Source organism: Acipenser ruthenus, chromosome 34 (assembly GCF_902713425.1).
Source record: "Acipenser ruthenus chromosome 34, fAciRut3.2 maternal haplotype, whole genome shotgun sequence".
NCBI classification, from domain to species: domain Eukaryota; kingdom Metazoa; phylum Chordata; class Actinopteri; order Acipenseriformes; family Acipenseridae; genus Acipenser; species Acipenser ruthenus.
Genome location: NC_081222.1, coordinates 3,168,942 through 3,184,343, shown reverse-complemented (window position 1 = coordinate 3,184,343; position 15,402 = coordinate 3,168,942). Strand labels below are relative to the sequence as shown.

The following is a 15,402-nucleotide window of genomic DNA, read 5'->3' as shown; positions in this document are numbered from 1 at the left end:
TTGTTTAATGATACGCCATCGGCTCACCGGGGTGCAGGCAAGCTAGAAGGCTGATCGATCGACCGAGATAATGAGAGTGGCAGAACGGAAGCGCCCAGGGGTGGTCTGAGTGCCATTAGGAGTGGGATGGAAAAGAGCGCTAGCACGCTCCAGCGGCTACAGAGTTTAAAAAAAAATATAATCTTCACAAGTAAAATAAATCTGCTTTTAAAGGTATAGTGTTTCCCCCATGTGGTTGTTATTATTTGTTTATTTAGCAGACACCTTTACCCAAGGCGACTTACAGAGACTAGGGTGTGTGAACTATGCATCAGCTGCAGAGTCACTTACAACTACGTCTAACCCGAAAGACTGAGCACAAGGAGGTTAAGTGATTTGCTCAGGGTCACACAATGAGTCAGTGGCTGAGGTGGGATTTGAACTGGGGACCTCCTGGTTACAAGCCCTTTTCTTTTAACCACTGGACCACACAGCCTTCTGTTGAGACAGACGTTGCGCTGTGTAACGGTCCCCATAACCACAGCAATAAATACGTTTTATGTTAGGATCAAGCCAGATCATGAAGTTTAAAGCAAGAACGGTGCAAGGATGGTACAAGGATAAGGTTTCGTGCCTTGCACAAAAAAAAACACGAGAAGGATTGTGCCTGGGTGATGCAAGGGATGCACGGATCACAAAAGGAATTTGCAAGATGAGAACCCAGAAAGACATGCACGTTTTGTGCAAGGCATGCATGCAATCTTTTCTTATGCTTGCACTATCCTTACATTGATCATGCTTTAAACTTCTGGTCTTGCCTCACTTTTTTGCGTTTTTGTTGTTTTTGGTACAGGTTAATATGGTGCATCCCTTCTTAATGTAACAGGCAGTGTTAAAACTGTATGACTATTGAGGCAGTGTGGTCCAGTGGTTAAAGTCCAGGGCTTGTAACCAGCAAGTCATCAGTTCACATCCCACCTCTGCCACTGACTGACTCACTGTGTGACCCTGAGCAAGTCACTTCACCTCCTTGTGCTCTGTCCTGCGGATGAGATGTTAAATCAATGTCCTGTTGTAAGTGACTCTGCTTATAATGCACAGTTCACAGCCTACCTCTCTAAAGTGCTCTGTGATGGTGGCCCACTATGAAAGGTGCTATATAAATATATTATTATTATTATTATGTGCAAAGTCAAATTTAAAAAGGATTCATATTTTGTTTGTTATCCTAAGGTATTTTTAGTTATACTGAGTGATGAGGTTTAAACAAAAAAGGGTGAAAGTTATTGAATATTGATGTGATGCAAGTCTAATTTAGTTTAATTTGCTAATTAAGCCAATTAAGTCTGTTCATAAGATCACATTTGTGGTTCAAATTCAAACATGCAGAAAATGGGAACCAATGGGAACCAAACGCAAAAAATGCGTTGACGTTGTGATTTGTTATTGAGTCCGGATTGGATTATTCTTTGCTTGCAAAGGTGAAGCAAAGACAAGAAAATAAAGCTAGTAATCTGCCTCCATTTCGTCCAGTGAGCTAATTATTTAAACACAAAGCCAATTAACAACAAGTCGTCTAGCTTACCTAGACCTATAATTTTATTTTGCAACAATTTAAAACCGTAATTGCTGCATTTTAAACGCATCACATTGTACCTTGCTTAAAAAAAAAAAAATCTAAAAATAATTATTTGTCATCCTCGGAGGTGATCCAGCCACAAAGGCGCCAAGGACAGAGCGTGGATTAAATATTTAGGTTTGCTGCTTGAGAAAGGGCCGGGGGTGACCGATTCAAACCTCCTCGGAACAATAAACGCTTCAAGTCGGCGCTCGGATGTTTGCGACGTCGTTCGGACGAGCTCAGGAAATTTGGCAAAGCGTCTCCTGCTGCACCTTCTCTGGCTGCTTTCACAGCAGTCGCATCAAACCCCAATAGGAAACGAGTGAAGACTGAAGGGGGGGAAGTAATGCACTACTACAATTACACCACACATCCCCTGGCTATGGAAAACAGATCAATCAGAAGCGTATGAGTATAGAGATATTAGACAGCATGACGTCTATTTAATGCAGCGTACGGTATGTTGCTGATATGCGTTACAGCTAGCAGTGCCCGGTTCAGTTTGAAATATTTTTAATATTCTCCTATAGCCTTCTGTGAGTGCACTTTGGTTCATTAGATACTGTTGCCAGTTTTTAAATATATATATATTTTTAGCTTAACTAAGGTAGTGAACACAGACAACCGCCTCATACTACCTGCAGCTGCGTGGCAGGGTTTGGGGGGTGTAATGACTGCCATATGACAGCTCTGTTTTGGATCTGACATAAAAAAAAGAAAAAAGAAAAAAAAAGAAATGTAATTAAATGACGCGTTGGTATACTCGTAACGTTTAATCACAGCCTGGCGACAACACTGCAGGTTCTTTTAAAGTGCTTTGGAAACGGCACGCGATTTAAACCGCGCTGTGCACCACGTGACTCGTATAAATAACACACAGAACTTGCCTGTTAATTTTAACCAGCTTGCAGAGACAAATCAAACTAACCCTGGTACGGCTGCCAGGAATACAGACACCAGTCTAAGGTAAACTTCTGGTGGTTCGGAGATTGTATTGGTGGGGGGGGGGGGGGGGGGGTTATATGTTTTTATTTTCCATTATTTGCAAGCTGTGCATCGGTTAAAATATTATTAATTTGCTGTTAAAAAACACATAGCATTCAAAGGCAACCTAGTTGTTTGTTGGTATATCTGTCACTAAACTCAGCAGGCTACAGCTGCCAGACTGCTTACATTGGTTACCGGTGAGCTACCAAATTGATTTAAAAGTTGCTGTAATAATTTACAAGGTCCTTCATGGGTTAGGGCCATCCTGTCTCCAATAACTGCCAACTCTGTATTTTCCTATTCGTTCCTTGAGATCAGAAAATACAGAATTTTTAGTTGTTCCAAAATAAATCGTCTCAAATCATGTGGAGCCAGAGCTTTCTGCTGTTGTGCTCCTGGCTTGAGGAACTCTATTCCGGTTGACATTAGGCAGGATGATACGATGGATTCTTCAAAGTCTAGATTGAAAACATTCCTTTTTGAATGTGCTTGTGTATAAGTGGTTGTAGCCGGAGTGTGTTGTACATATGAGCTCTCTTGTTTTGTTTATTAACTTGTCACAGTGTTCTGCGATGCCATGGCGTGAAGGGAAGGCGCTATATGTAAAAAATACATTTGTATTGTACTGTAGTCAGATAGTCAGATTTAGAAAATGTCCAAAGGTATCAGGCTGGGTTGTATTCAATACTGTGTTACTGTGTGCTGTAAAAGAAAATAGATGAATGTATGGAATGCTAAACCATGTGAAGAATGTAAAAAAAACAGATGCAGTTCCACAATGGACTGTTCATTGATCGGCCTCACATTTATTTGAACAACAGTTAAGCACATCATAGAGCCCATTTGTAAAAGTGAATGCAGCGATCAAGGGAGTTGTTAGTGCCTGCAGGGCAGTCTGCAGCGTTTGTGGCTTCTTGCCTGGTAAAAACACAACCCAGACATTTTAATTAACAGGATTTTAAAATCGATAACGCACTAGGTCAGTCACGCCCCCCCTCTAATTATCCTCTCCAGTGGGTACAGCGAAGACAGCCATCCATCAGTATGTTCGTCCGTCCATTTATTATTCTGTACTATTCTACGCATACTGTTTACATACGTGACGGCCATCAACGTTTTCGTCATACTGATATTTCGCCATACTCATTTTTAATTAAAAAAAGCATATTTAAACTTGTCAAAGAAACATTACTCGGGTACAAACTGTGTTCCATTGTGCAGCACAGCCCTCTCATGTTAAAACTGGTGTTACTATAAGCGCTAAGCTGTTTGGCAGCATTAAAGGTAGGAAACCATCAATATTAATACAGTCAAAGCATGAATAGGGCTAGTTACTTCAAGATGTGTGTTCTACACGACCATTGTAGAAACGGAAATCCTTTTTTGGAACAGAACAGCCTCTCTCAGACGAATCCTCTTATTTATAAGAAAGGCCTGGCGATGGATATGGACAGCAGTGAAGCACTTATTTTAACGATGCTGGGTTTTTATGTTTTTCACATTACTCTGTGGGAAGTTAGGAGGCTGAATGGTTGACTTGCAACCACACACACACACACCAGCAAAAACAAAAGCTGTCATTGTTTTAAAAAGACATTAGGGGTGAACTTTGACCTCAGACGGCCCGCCCCAACCACACACAGAGAGGGAGAGGGAGCGGAGACATGCCAGAGCAGTACTACTGCTAACCCCCGGTTTATATTTTTATTGGGTGCTCCTCGGCTCACGATGAGCAATGCTGATAAGAGCGGAGGGAAGGGCGGGCTCAGAAACGAGGCCCCAAACTCATTTCCTTTACACCGGCAGGGTCCCAGGAGCCTGGTTCACAAGCAGAGCAAATTACTCCCACCAAGTAACTGAGAATTATTAGAACAACAACAAAAAAGCAGCAGGGATTTCTGTCTCCAGTGCTGCCTTCCTCTTGACGGTATTCTCGTTTGTGTTTTTGGGAACGCTTGCAAAATGATCTTAAGGGGCCATGTGCCGAACCTGTACCACGAGGGAAGATGCCATGGTACGTGGCTGCCTTTGGTGGAGTGGCACCACAGTTCTGACCCACCAGTGGTCTCGCAAGTGTACCAACCAGTGCTGTACTGCATCAGGACCACTGTCTGTGCTGTGAACTATAACCATGGTAATTTCCCAAGGTTTGCCCATGGTTATGCTATGCATTGACCATAGTTTATTATAGTTTCCCTTGTTTTTTAATGTGCTTAATTAATCCATCAATCTTTTTTTTTATATAGCGCCTTTCACGATAAATCGCCCCAAAGCACTTTACATTAAACATAGACAAATATTAAAATAAGTAACAATGAGCAATAACAGTGAACAATATCACGCCTCTCTGTGCTTTTGCAATGCTTACCTTTGCGTTTCCTTGGCTGTAGGGACTGAATGGAACAGCAGAATAAAATACCAGTGTGTGGTAAAGCTCTGCTATGTTTTAAGCATGCTACTGCAGTGTTCTGTCCTTGCCCATGTTGCTCTGCTCGCTATCAGTCTGTTCCTGACGCTCAGTGTTTTAAGGCAGATGGAAGGGAATGATGGCATTTTGCACGTTTTCACATTGGAAAAAGAGCAGATGGTTGCTTCCTGCAGTGTGAAAGCAACTGAGGTGTGCAAAGGCAGAGAACTCCACTCATAACAAGAATGTACAGCTACGGACCAAAAATTTTGCATCACCTAGAATTTTAGGATTGAGACATAAAAAAAGAACTATATGAACATCATTTAGATCTTTTATTTTATATCATGTCATCAAAGAAACTACAAAATGATACTGCAGTGCAGAAGTCTATCCCAGAAGCCTTAATAGTAGTACAGTAGTATTTCATGTTGGAATGTCAGTTTTTTTCTCTATGTATATGGAAAACTACAAAGCGATATGTAATTCAGTATGTTAACGTAACATTATTCAACAGGTTTCATTCGACTTTATGAAGCAAAATGAGCTCATTCTATTGAGCAAAACTTTTGGCCAGAGCTTTACAGTAGGCTTTCCTTATATAAAAGCGTGCTCGTCAGCAGAAGACAGCAGAACTGTTTCGTTAGTTCTAGTGTAGAAGTGTGTAGCGTAAAGAGTTAAAAAGTAAGTAGACATTTACATCTAAATTACTGACATTGAAAATGAAGCACCAGGAAAACTGCCAATGATAATGTGACTCATTCTAGTGCAGTGATCGAGGACAGCTGGAGAGCAGGGAGGGTTTGGCAGGTGTGCTCCAGCCTAAACTCTTCATCTTGCTTTAGGGCGGTCAGCTGCACTCCCTCGCAGACAGCCTGACCGTGGGATGCAGAGCGAGACCCGTCCAGCTGTCTTCCCAATCGTACGGCTCGGCCCGATCGGACCCTCGCACAACCCACACCGCTCGCTTCCTGTGTCCTGCATTGAAACGTTGACCGTGATTCTGTGCCTCATGGATAACAGAAGACCCGTTGTAACATTGCGATTAAGTGTGAAGAACGTACTACTTCTTGGCTTGCATGGCATAATTGGATAACTGTTTGAGTTCTGCAGTTGGCTTTTTGAACTTGGTTTTAGTTTTTGTCGTCCTTGTGTTCTGACAGCCACCTATATGTATTCCAGAGATGGAAATGAAACTCTTTTGTCATAGCAGGTTATCTCTAGGGTCTAGCAGTTAGTGTTGACTTGGCTAATTTACCATTTTGAGTGAAATGAGTGAAGAAACAGCTGATTGGGTTTGCGTGGATCGCTTTTCTCCGCAGAGTTCAAAAAATAAAGCAATTATCACAAATCCGAGACGAGAAAAGGCCATTCAGCCCATCAAGGCTTGTCCGTTGTTAGCACACCATTCTCCCCTACTGGGGGGGGGGGGTCTAATTTAAAAGCACAGAATCTAGTCTTTTTGTTTTTAGTGCCAGTGTTTTAGATCCTGCTACGTCAGCTGGTAGGCTATTCCATGCATTTATAACTGGTAAAAAAGTGCTTCCTACCTTCCTTCCCACACTTGCTTTTACTCAGCTTCCATGTATGCCCTCTTATTCTTCTCTCTGTACTAACTTTGAAGTCTTGGGTTAACTTTATCTATTCCATTTAATGACTTCAGCACCTGAGCTCAATCCCATATAATAGATGCTTTTATCCAAAGCAACTTGGAGACTAGGGGATGAACTATGCATCAACTGCTGCTGCAGAGTCACTTACAATAGGACCTCGGTTTTATGTCTCATCCGAAGGACGGTGCACAAGGAGGTTGAGTGACTTGCTCAGGGTCACACAGTGAGTCAGAGGCTGAGCTGGGATTTGTACCGGGGGACCTCCTGGTATCAAGCCCTTTTCTTTAACCACTGGTGCACCAAGGCGTATTTATGCAGTGGTCAAAGGCTTTTTAAACCCATGTATTTATTTTTTGAATGGTTAGATGACGGTCTAAAAGCGAGTACAATTTAAGATCACCTGTCACCAACCAGCAGTGTGGTCTTAAATTAAAGAAACCCCAAACGCTCTGGAGCTCTAAAATGGAACCGCACAGCACTTTCCAAGAACCTCTGGGATTGCCATGGCAACTCAGTGTTCTGCTGGGAATTCCCTTTTTCTTGAAGAAGGGAACTGACCTCTGCTCCTTCCTGTGCTCCTGTGATCCACCTACAGGAAGTGTGCGGCAGTCTTAAAGATCTCTTAAAGATCATTTATCAACGGCAAGGAGAAAGAGGAGTTCAGACACAAAGAGGGTCTGTTTCAAACATGGGGGTACCTTAAAACAAAATAAAAAACTGTATCGACGCAGTACATAATTATATTTATTGTTAGCAGCCGAATGCAGTGTTTATTGGCAACGTAAGACTTTCAAGCATATAGGTTCAGTCTAGCTTGACCTTTGTGATGTTTTCTTCTGACAACATCAAAGCAGTTTGAAAAACCAGCAGAAATCAAAACCGGTTTCAAACTGGGCCCCAGTTAGGATTACTGGGCTGGCAGAACGGGATCTCTCCATACTGGTGGAGGAAGCTGCCTAACGAGGGTCCAGTGCAAAGGGGGCTGGATTTGAAACCCCGGGCTTCAAAAAAACAACTTGTAGTTTATCAGCCTACAGCAAGGTTTCAGCCCTTGGAAAAAGCCCCCTAGCTAAATTTAGCAAATCTGATCCCTAAGTCGAGGGAACACGAAGCCACTTTGGGGCTTGGAACTTGGTTTCAAGAGACTAGGTTTCAGGCCACTGAGGGGAGACAACAAAGTTGCCTCAAACTAGGTCTCCTGGAACCAGGTTTCAAGCCACAGTTCCTGAAAAAGTGGCTTTGTGTTCCCTCAGCTTTAGAGTTTTCTTTTGTTTTAGGCCTACTAGCTCTGGCACCTGGTTGTTATTAGAAACCTACCCCTCCGTACAATCAAGGATTTGCTAAAAAGGCTCCTTTCCTGTATATGGAAGCAATTTTCCTGCAGAATAAACAGAGCTGCTGCCCCGTCACATGAGAACTTCCTGAGCTTTTAAAGAAAGAAAAAGACCAAAAAAATCTTGGCTTCAGTGTCCAAAGTGTTCAGCTTCAAACTAACAACGCCCACCGCTGTGGGAGTTTGTGGATTGCTTGAGCCCACAACTTGGAACCGCTGAACTGCACTAAATACAATTCTTTATTTTTTGTTTTTTTCGGTGTGTGTGTGGGTTTTTTTTTTTTTTAATTTTATTTCGGGGTTAGTAAGTACCAGGCTATAGTTTGGGTTTATGGAAACTATTACAATCTTCCAGCTTCTTCTAGAAAGACTCTCTTAAAAGGACACAACACAAACAAAAATAGAGACTACTAAGTATTTATTTAAAGAAAGGAGGACTTCCCCATTGACTCCGATGCATTTTATAATGAATTAAATGTCCTCCTAATCCTGTTCTGTTATCTCCTTATCAAAGTTTACCACGGTATTTTGGCATGGTATGTTTCCCTTTTTCCCATGGTTATTATGTTATCCATTTACCATAGCTCACCCTGGTTTGCCATGTTTTTTTAATGTTCTTTACCGTACCTCTCTGTGCTTTCTTACTCTTCTATGATGATTTCTTACTCTTCTATGAGAAACGTTTATAAGGTGGGAGCCCCTTAAGGTGCATTATTTTTTGTATGTATTTTCCTAGGCTCATCATCAATATCAGATTTCTGGCTCATTGCAGGAGTAGGTCTCTTTAAGGGAGGGAGGTGGGGGGTTGGTCTAGCATGCTTGATTAGCTATAATTAGCCCGATCCTGAGCCGTAGCCCAGCATGTGATCTGCCTCTAACGAGCCGCCATCTGGAGCCACTGCTTCTGCTTTGATTCTCAAATAGGATCCCCTTGACCGGGCTGCAAACAATCCCGTTAACCACACCCTCACTGCGCTCCGACGCACTCCACCAGCGCCCTGTACACTCACTGTACCCACACCCTCACTGCACTCCATCAGCGCCCTGTACATTCACTGTACCCACACCCTCACTGCACTCCACCAGCGCCCTGTACACTCACTGTACCCACACCTTCACTGCACTCCACCAGCACCCTGTACACTCACTGTACCCACACCTTCACTGCGCTCCGACGCACTCCACCAGCGCCCTGTACACTCACTGTACCCACACCCTCACTGCACTCCATCAGCGCCCTGTACACTCACTGTACCCACACCCTCACTGCACTCCAACACACTCCGCCAGCGCCCTGTACACTCACTGTACCCACACCCTCACTGCACTCCATCAGCGCCCTGTACACTCACTGTACCCACACCCTCACTGCACTCCATCAGTGCACTGTACACTCACTGTACCCACACCTTCACTGCGCTCCATCAGTGCACTGTACACTCACTGTACCCACACCTTCACTGCGCTCCGACGCACTCGACCAGCGCCCTGTACACTCACTGTACCCACACCCTCACTGCACTCCGCCAGCACCCTGTACACTCACTGTACCCACATCCTCACTGCACTCCATCAGTGCACTGTACACTCACTGTACCCACACCCTCACTGCACTCCGACGCACTCCACCAGCGCCCTGTACACTCACTGTACCCACACCCTCACTGCACTCCACCAGCACCCTGTACACTCACTGTACCCACACCCTCACTGCACTCCGCCAGCGCCCTGTACACTCACTGTACCCACACCCTCACTGCACTCCGCCAGCGCCCTGTACACTCACTGTACCCACACCCTCACTGCACTCCACCAGCACCCTGTACACTCACTGTACCCACACCCTCACTGCACTCCACCAGCGCCCTGTACACTCACTGTACCCACATCCTCACTGCACTCCGCCAGCGCCCTGTACACTCACTGTACCCACATCCTCACTGCACTCCATCAGTGCACTGTACACTCACTGTACCCACATCCTCACTGCACTCCATCAATGCACTGTACACTCACTGTACCCACACCCTCACTGCGCTCCGACGCACTCCACCAGCGCCCTGTACACTCACTGTACCCACACCCTCACTGCACTCCGCCAGCGCCCTGTACACTCACTGTACCCACATCCTCACTGCACTCCATCAGTGCACTGTACACTCACTGTACCCACACCCTCACTGCACTCCGACACACTCCGCCAGCGCCCTGTACACTCACTGTACCCACACCCTCACTGCACTCCGACACACTCCGCCAGCGCCCTGTACACTCACTGTACCCACATCCTCACTGCACTCCATCAGTGCACTGTACACTCACTGTACCCACACCCTCACTGCACTCCGACACACTCCGCCAGCGCCCTGTACACTCACTGTACAGCTGTGGCAAAAGTTTTGCATCGCCCTGCAGAATTAACTAATGTTGCTTCATAAAGTCGAATGAAACCTGCTGAATAATGTTCCGTGTCGTTTCCCATATACTTAACGAAAAACTGACAAGTTAAAAAAAATGACATTTCAAAATCTAATATGAAATACTGTACTACTATTATAGCTTCCTTCTGGTAGACTTTTGCAATATCATTTTGTAGTTTTTGTTGATTACACTAAACTGTAGCCAGCAAATCTAAGAAGACCCCTTATAAAGTGTCCCACAGTAAAAGCATAGCCAAGTATAACAAAGCATAGGGAGGTATGGTGAAGCTTGTTATTAAACATGGCAAACCAGGGTAAACTGTGGTAAATGCATAACATAACCATGGGAAAACCACAAAAATACCAAAAAAACATTTTATAAGGGACACCACAGCCTCCTCAAGAGACACTTTGACCACTGATATCCTGCAGGATGTTTGAAGAAGCCCCAGTTCTGGAGCTGTCTGATCCCGGTGGATTATGTAAGCCCCCCTGCCCCGCCACATTCCAGACCGAAACAGCGGAAGTGCTTGTCTGGTTCATGAACCCCCCCCCCCCACTCCCATCAGCAGCTGCCTTGAGACTTTATTAAACATCATAAAAATTCTCTCAAACAATATTATTTTGCTTTTGAGCTTTTCTCAAGGTTAACAGTTCACAGGTTGTTACCACGGTCAAGAAAGAGAAATCCGTCTTCCAACTAGACACTGGTCTTCAAACTAGACACTGGTGCTTACTGGAACAGATAAACGTCTCTCCTCAAATATGCTTCTTGCAATCCGCCCCCATTATTACTAATTTAAAAACAAATGAGTGCCCGCAATGATGACTGGAACACCATGCATATCCTTTTGGTTTGAAGCTTTCTGTTTATGAAGCTGCTACCCTCCACTCTATCTGCACTGCCAGACCATGCAAGTTAAACATTATCTTCACCCTGTCCCTGAGGTATCAGCTTTCTTTCAATGCAAACATACTGGAATGTAAACACGGTCTTGCCACGTAATGAGGCACAGGGCACGGAGAGGTAACTAGGGATGAATGTGCAATACAGACACTGAAGAATCATGCAGTATTTTAGACGGATATTAAAAATCAATGGAGGTGAAGTCAACCAGTTTCCTAATAGAATGATTATCGACTAGCAACGCCAGGGATGGAAGTAAGACTCCCATTGCATAGCAGTTTCACCCATTCCAGGTTTTACTACGAGCTTGATAAGCCACAGCATATAGGTACAGTAACAAGCTCAGGTGTGTCTTAGTAAACTCCTAGTAAAACCAGGAATGGATCAAACTGCTATGCAGTGGGAGTCTTATTTCCATTCCATGAAGGAAAGCAAAGAGTAACCAGGTAGCTAGTTACTGATCGATCAATGGATGTTTAATTGAGGATCGCCGTGACGATCAATAATCGATTAATTGTTGCTTTTCTAACTGAAATTGAAGTTTTGCACCCACCTAACAGTCGGAGTCCTGAAGGTTTTTCAGTCTTGATAGGAGAGGGCTACCTGCCAGAAACATACCGTCACACTTCCACTTCCATTCAGAGCTGACTTTCCCACATGTGCTTTCTCAGTTAAATAACCTAGACAAGGACAACAGGGGCATTGTTATTATCACGTCTGTTTGTAAGTGTTCGGGGGCTGCCTCGAATCAAGTTGAGAGTGTATTTCATTCTCACACACTCTCTGCTTTGCCAGGTTTGTCACACAGAGTGCAAGAGAAAGTACTCTCTCAGCTTGATTAGAGGGAGCCACTTTGAAACATATCATACAAGTCATGAAATCGAAATAAAAAAAAGACGAACAGCTGATGTGAATCTATTTTTTTTTTTACCTAATTAATTTGTTCATTTAGAACCTGCTGTGGTTTAAACATTTATAATGCTTTGCTGTTGACATTCTGAGTGGGAGATCTACACTCTCGTCGAAATTAAGTGTACTTGTGTATTCAAATGAAGGAAAACGGTCTCCCACTCACTCTCTCTGTCTCTGTCAAGTTCAAGTTCCAGTTCAAATACTTTATTGGCATGACAAGTTGAACAAGTATTGCCAAAGATACAATGTGTTAGAGAACACAAAATAACAGACATTAAATAAACAGTGGTATTTGTGTGTGTCGGGCTCGTCTGCTGTGTGTCTCTGGCTTTGTGGCAGGACTCTACAAACTCTGCAGCTGTTACTGTTCCCTCTCTCCTCTCCTCTCCCCCAGAAAGACCTGCAGTTTCTCCTCTTGGCTCTGGAACAGGCAGCCCCACTATTCTGTCAGCCAGTCTGAGGGAGTATCGCTCTCTCTGTGTCTCTCACAGTGAAGGATGAAGTGGGTCTCAGTCTCAATCCCTCCGCTGTGTCTCTGGGTCTCTGTTTCAATATCCAATTTGTGGTCACTGACTGTATTTAGTTAATAAGTGTTTGTCTTTTAGATACTCTGCCTAGATTCTCTCTCTCTCTCTCTCTCTAGACAGACAGACAGACAGACAGACAGACAGACAGACTCATTCTGATGTAACCACAGCATCATTGACACCTGCCGCATGTTAACTAAAGTGCCTCTGAATCATAACTCAATCAGCTTTCAACACCTTTCCTATCCTGGCCACAATCCACGTCTCTCAATTTCCTGTCACTCTCCCCATGACTTCTTTGCTTTTAGTTTGTATTCTTTGTTCAAACCCATTAGTTCAGTCGTGACGCTTGGAGGTGGTTTTAGGGGCCAGCGACCCGGGCAGTTGCCTGGGGCCCCAGGCCATGGGGGACCCCACTAGGCTAAGTTAGGTCATATCTACAAAGTGTGTTCCTTTTCTCTTACAATTTTGAATTAATTGCATGTGTGGCCTATTTAAGTCATCAATTCAATTAGACAATCACTAATTTGACAATTTTCCAATTTTCCAGTTACAGTGGTTTGATTTCATATGCACAGCAAATGAAATCAGAAGAAATGGGGTGTTCAAATACATTTGCACATTACGGTGTGTCACCTTAAAGTTGCATAGTCTAGTTCATGACACTGTTTAATTGCTCACATAAAATGCTAGCATTATCTTTTAACAGGTACGTGACAGTAATTAGGCCGACTGATCTTTTCGTTCACATTCTGAATGTTTTAAGTGATTTGTTTATTTCTGATGTGAAAGTCCTTTTCCAAGCAAAGCAGCATTGGAAGTCGTCCAGAGTGCGGGTGGGAGGAGGGAGGAGGGAGGGGCCCACGCCTTAACCTCTGCCTGGGCCACGAGTCAAACTCCAGCTCTGGTGAAGCTGTATCTGCATGGGTTGGGCAGCCAGGACGTCACTAAAAAGTGTGTGCTACATGTGGTAGGTAACCATTTGCAGCAGTGAACTTTTAACCGTTAGGATAGTTTTGCAACATTTAAAATGTGTTTTTTTTTGTATTACGTCAACAAATACAATTGCTTGGAGAACCAGACCTCAGATCTCATGAATCACCATAATAACCATGCTAATAATAATCTGAGCCGAAAAAGGCATTAAAAATAATTTAGCCCCGCCTGCTTTAACAAGCTTATCATAATAGCACTCTGGATGTCTTTTTTGTAAGCCTGTCTGCTGCTTTGACAGAATGTGGTGCAGTTTGTTTTCTGTGCTCTGGATGTTCGCAGTTTGAACACTGGTAGAGTTTTGATTGGCGTGGGGGGGTGGGGGGCAGGAAGGATGGTGCTCGCTGGCAATATGCCAGAGATTGTGTTTGGGAGGAGGGAGGTTTATAAGCAGGACAGTCCACTTGCTTTATACTACATGTGTTTGTTTTTTTATATATTTCAACAGCCAGCTTGACACAGTAGCATCCTCACCAGGGTTTGAATTCAGAATTGCAGTGATTAATTCGTAAAGCGAAAATAGATCATTTAAATAAATCACAATGAATTAGTGACAGTCCCTCTTAGTCTGTCATCTATATTAAAACATTTAGAAAAAGTTTCAACCCTCCATAGAGATAATCTTCACATTAGAGTGGGTACGTCATTGTGCTCAGATGATCGTCTCTCTGTGTTTATCTCTTCATTACGCAAAGCGGTGGTTCAGGCAGGGAACTCCCTTTTAACCTGAGATCAATCCAATACCAGATCAAATCCTCCATCAAATAGCTACTATCTATTCATCTTTCGATAAACGATACATCCAACGATCGGCAAGGAAAGGATTTCTATCTCACCTCAATCCCTTACGTCCCCCCTGTGTGCCAGTTTGCCTCCTGCTTGTTAGCTTCGTCTTACAGGGGAGGGCAGCTATCTTTCCCCCCTGCCCATGGCATCTCTGCGGTCAGCCTCTCCACTTATCAGCAAGCTAATTTATGGGCAGGGGTACCTCGAAAGATGAGGTCAAAGAATGTAGTATGAAAATATGTATAATGCAGTAGTGTTGTCTGAGCTTTAATAAATCATCTATCACATGAGTTTCCTAACTGAACCTCACTTGATTATTTTTGAGTTTTCCCATCATTGTTTGTCCTCTCTGTAACCGCTAGCCTACACCACTTACAGATCACACAATCATTCTAGGAGTGGATGAGATGTGATTGGGATTCAAGGCCAGCTTCACCCCCAGGCTCCTAGCTCTAACCACAAGTTATTTGGGGTTGGACGTCTGGCATTCGAACAGATCTGCTCGCCTTAGAGGACTGGACTTGAAAAGCCCTCCTTCCAGGCTGCAGATCAGTGAGCCTCCAGTATTGTAGTGAGGCTGTCCAATCGCATTACATCAGAGTGCTGCATGGTGTCAATATGAACCCAGACATGGTAGGACCCGAGGCCACAGACAGAAGTGACACGAGGACACATTCCGAACAGGATAGAGGTTAACACGTGTATATATTAGATGTTCAGATCGCCAATTAAAATGTTCTGGCGTTCTTAAATAAAGATCTTATTAGAGCACCCCATTGCTTCTGTAGTTTTGATTGGCTGTGCACATGAAATCAAAGCACAGTCACTGAAAATGTAATTGATGACTTTAATAGGCCACACATGCAATTCATTTAGAATAATCGGAGATAAACTTATAATAAGCTGATGTGGACCAG

The 15,402-nt window shown here is 43.8% G+C and overlaps 1 protein-coding gene across 1 annotated transcript in view; it reads right to left on the bottom strand.

The window, feature by feature from the left end:
* The window catches only part of LOC117968259 (KN motif and ankyrin repeat domain-containing protein 2-like), a 68,892-nt gene that overhangs the window by 28,129 nt on the left and 25,361 nt on the right, over window positions 1-15,402 (bottom strand). The window contains exon 2 of the mRNA XM_034915884.2: window positions 11,821-11,947. The gene's annotated coding sequence lies outside the window, so the exon portion shown is untranslated. The remainder of the gene's footprint in view (window positions 1-11,820; window positions 11,948-15,402) is intronic.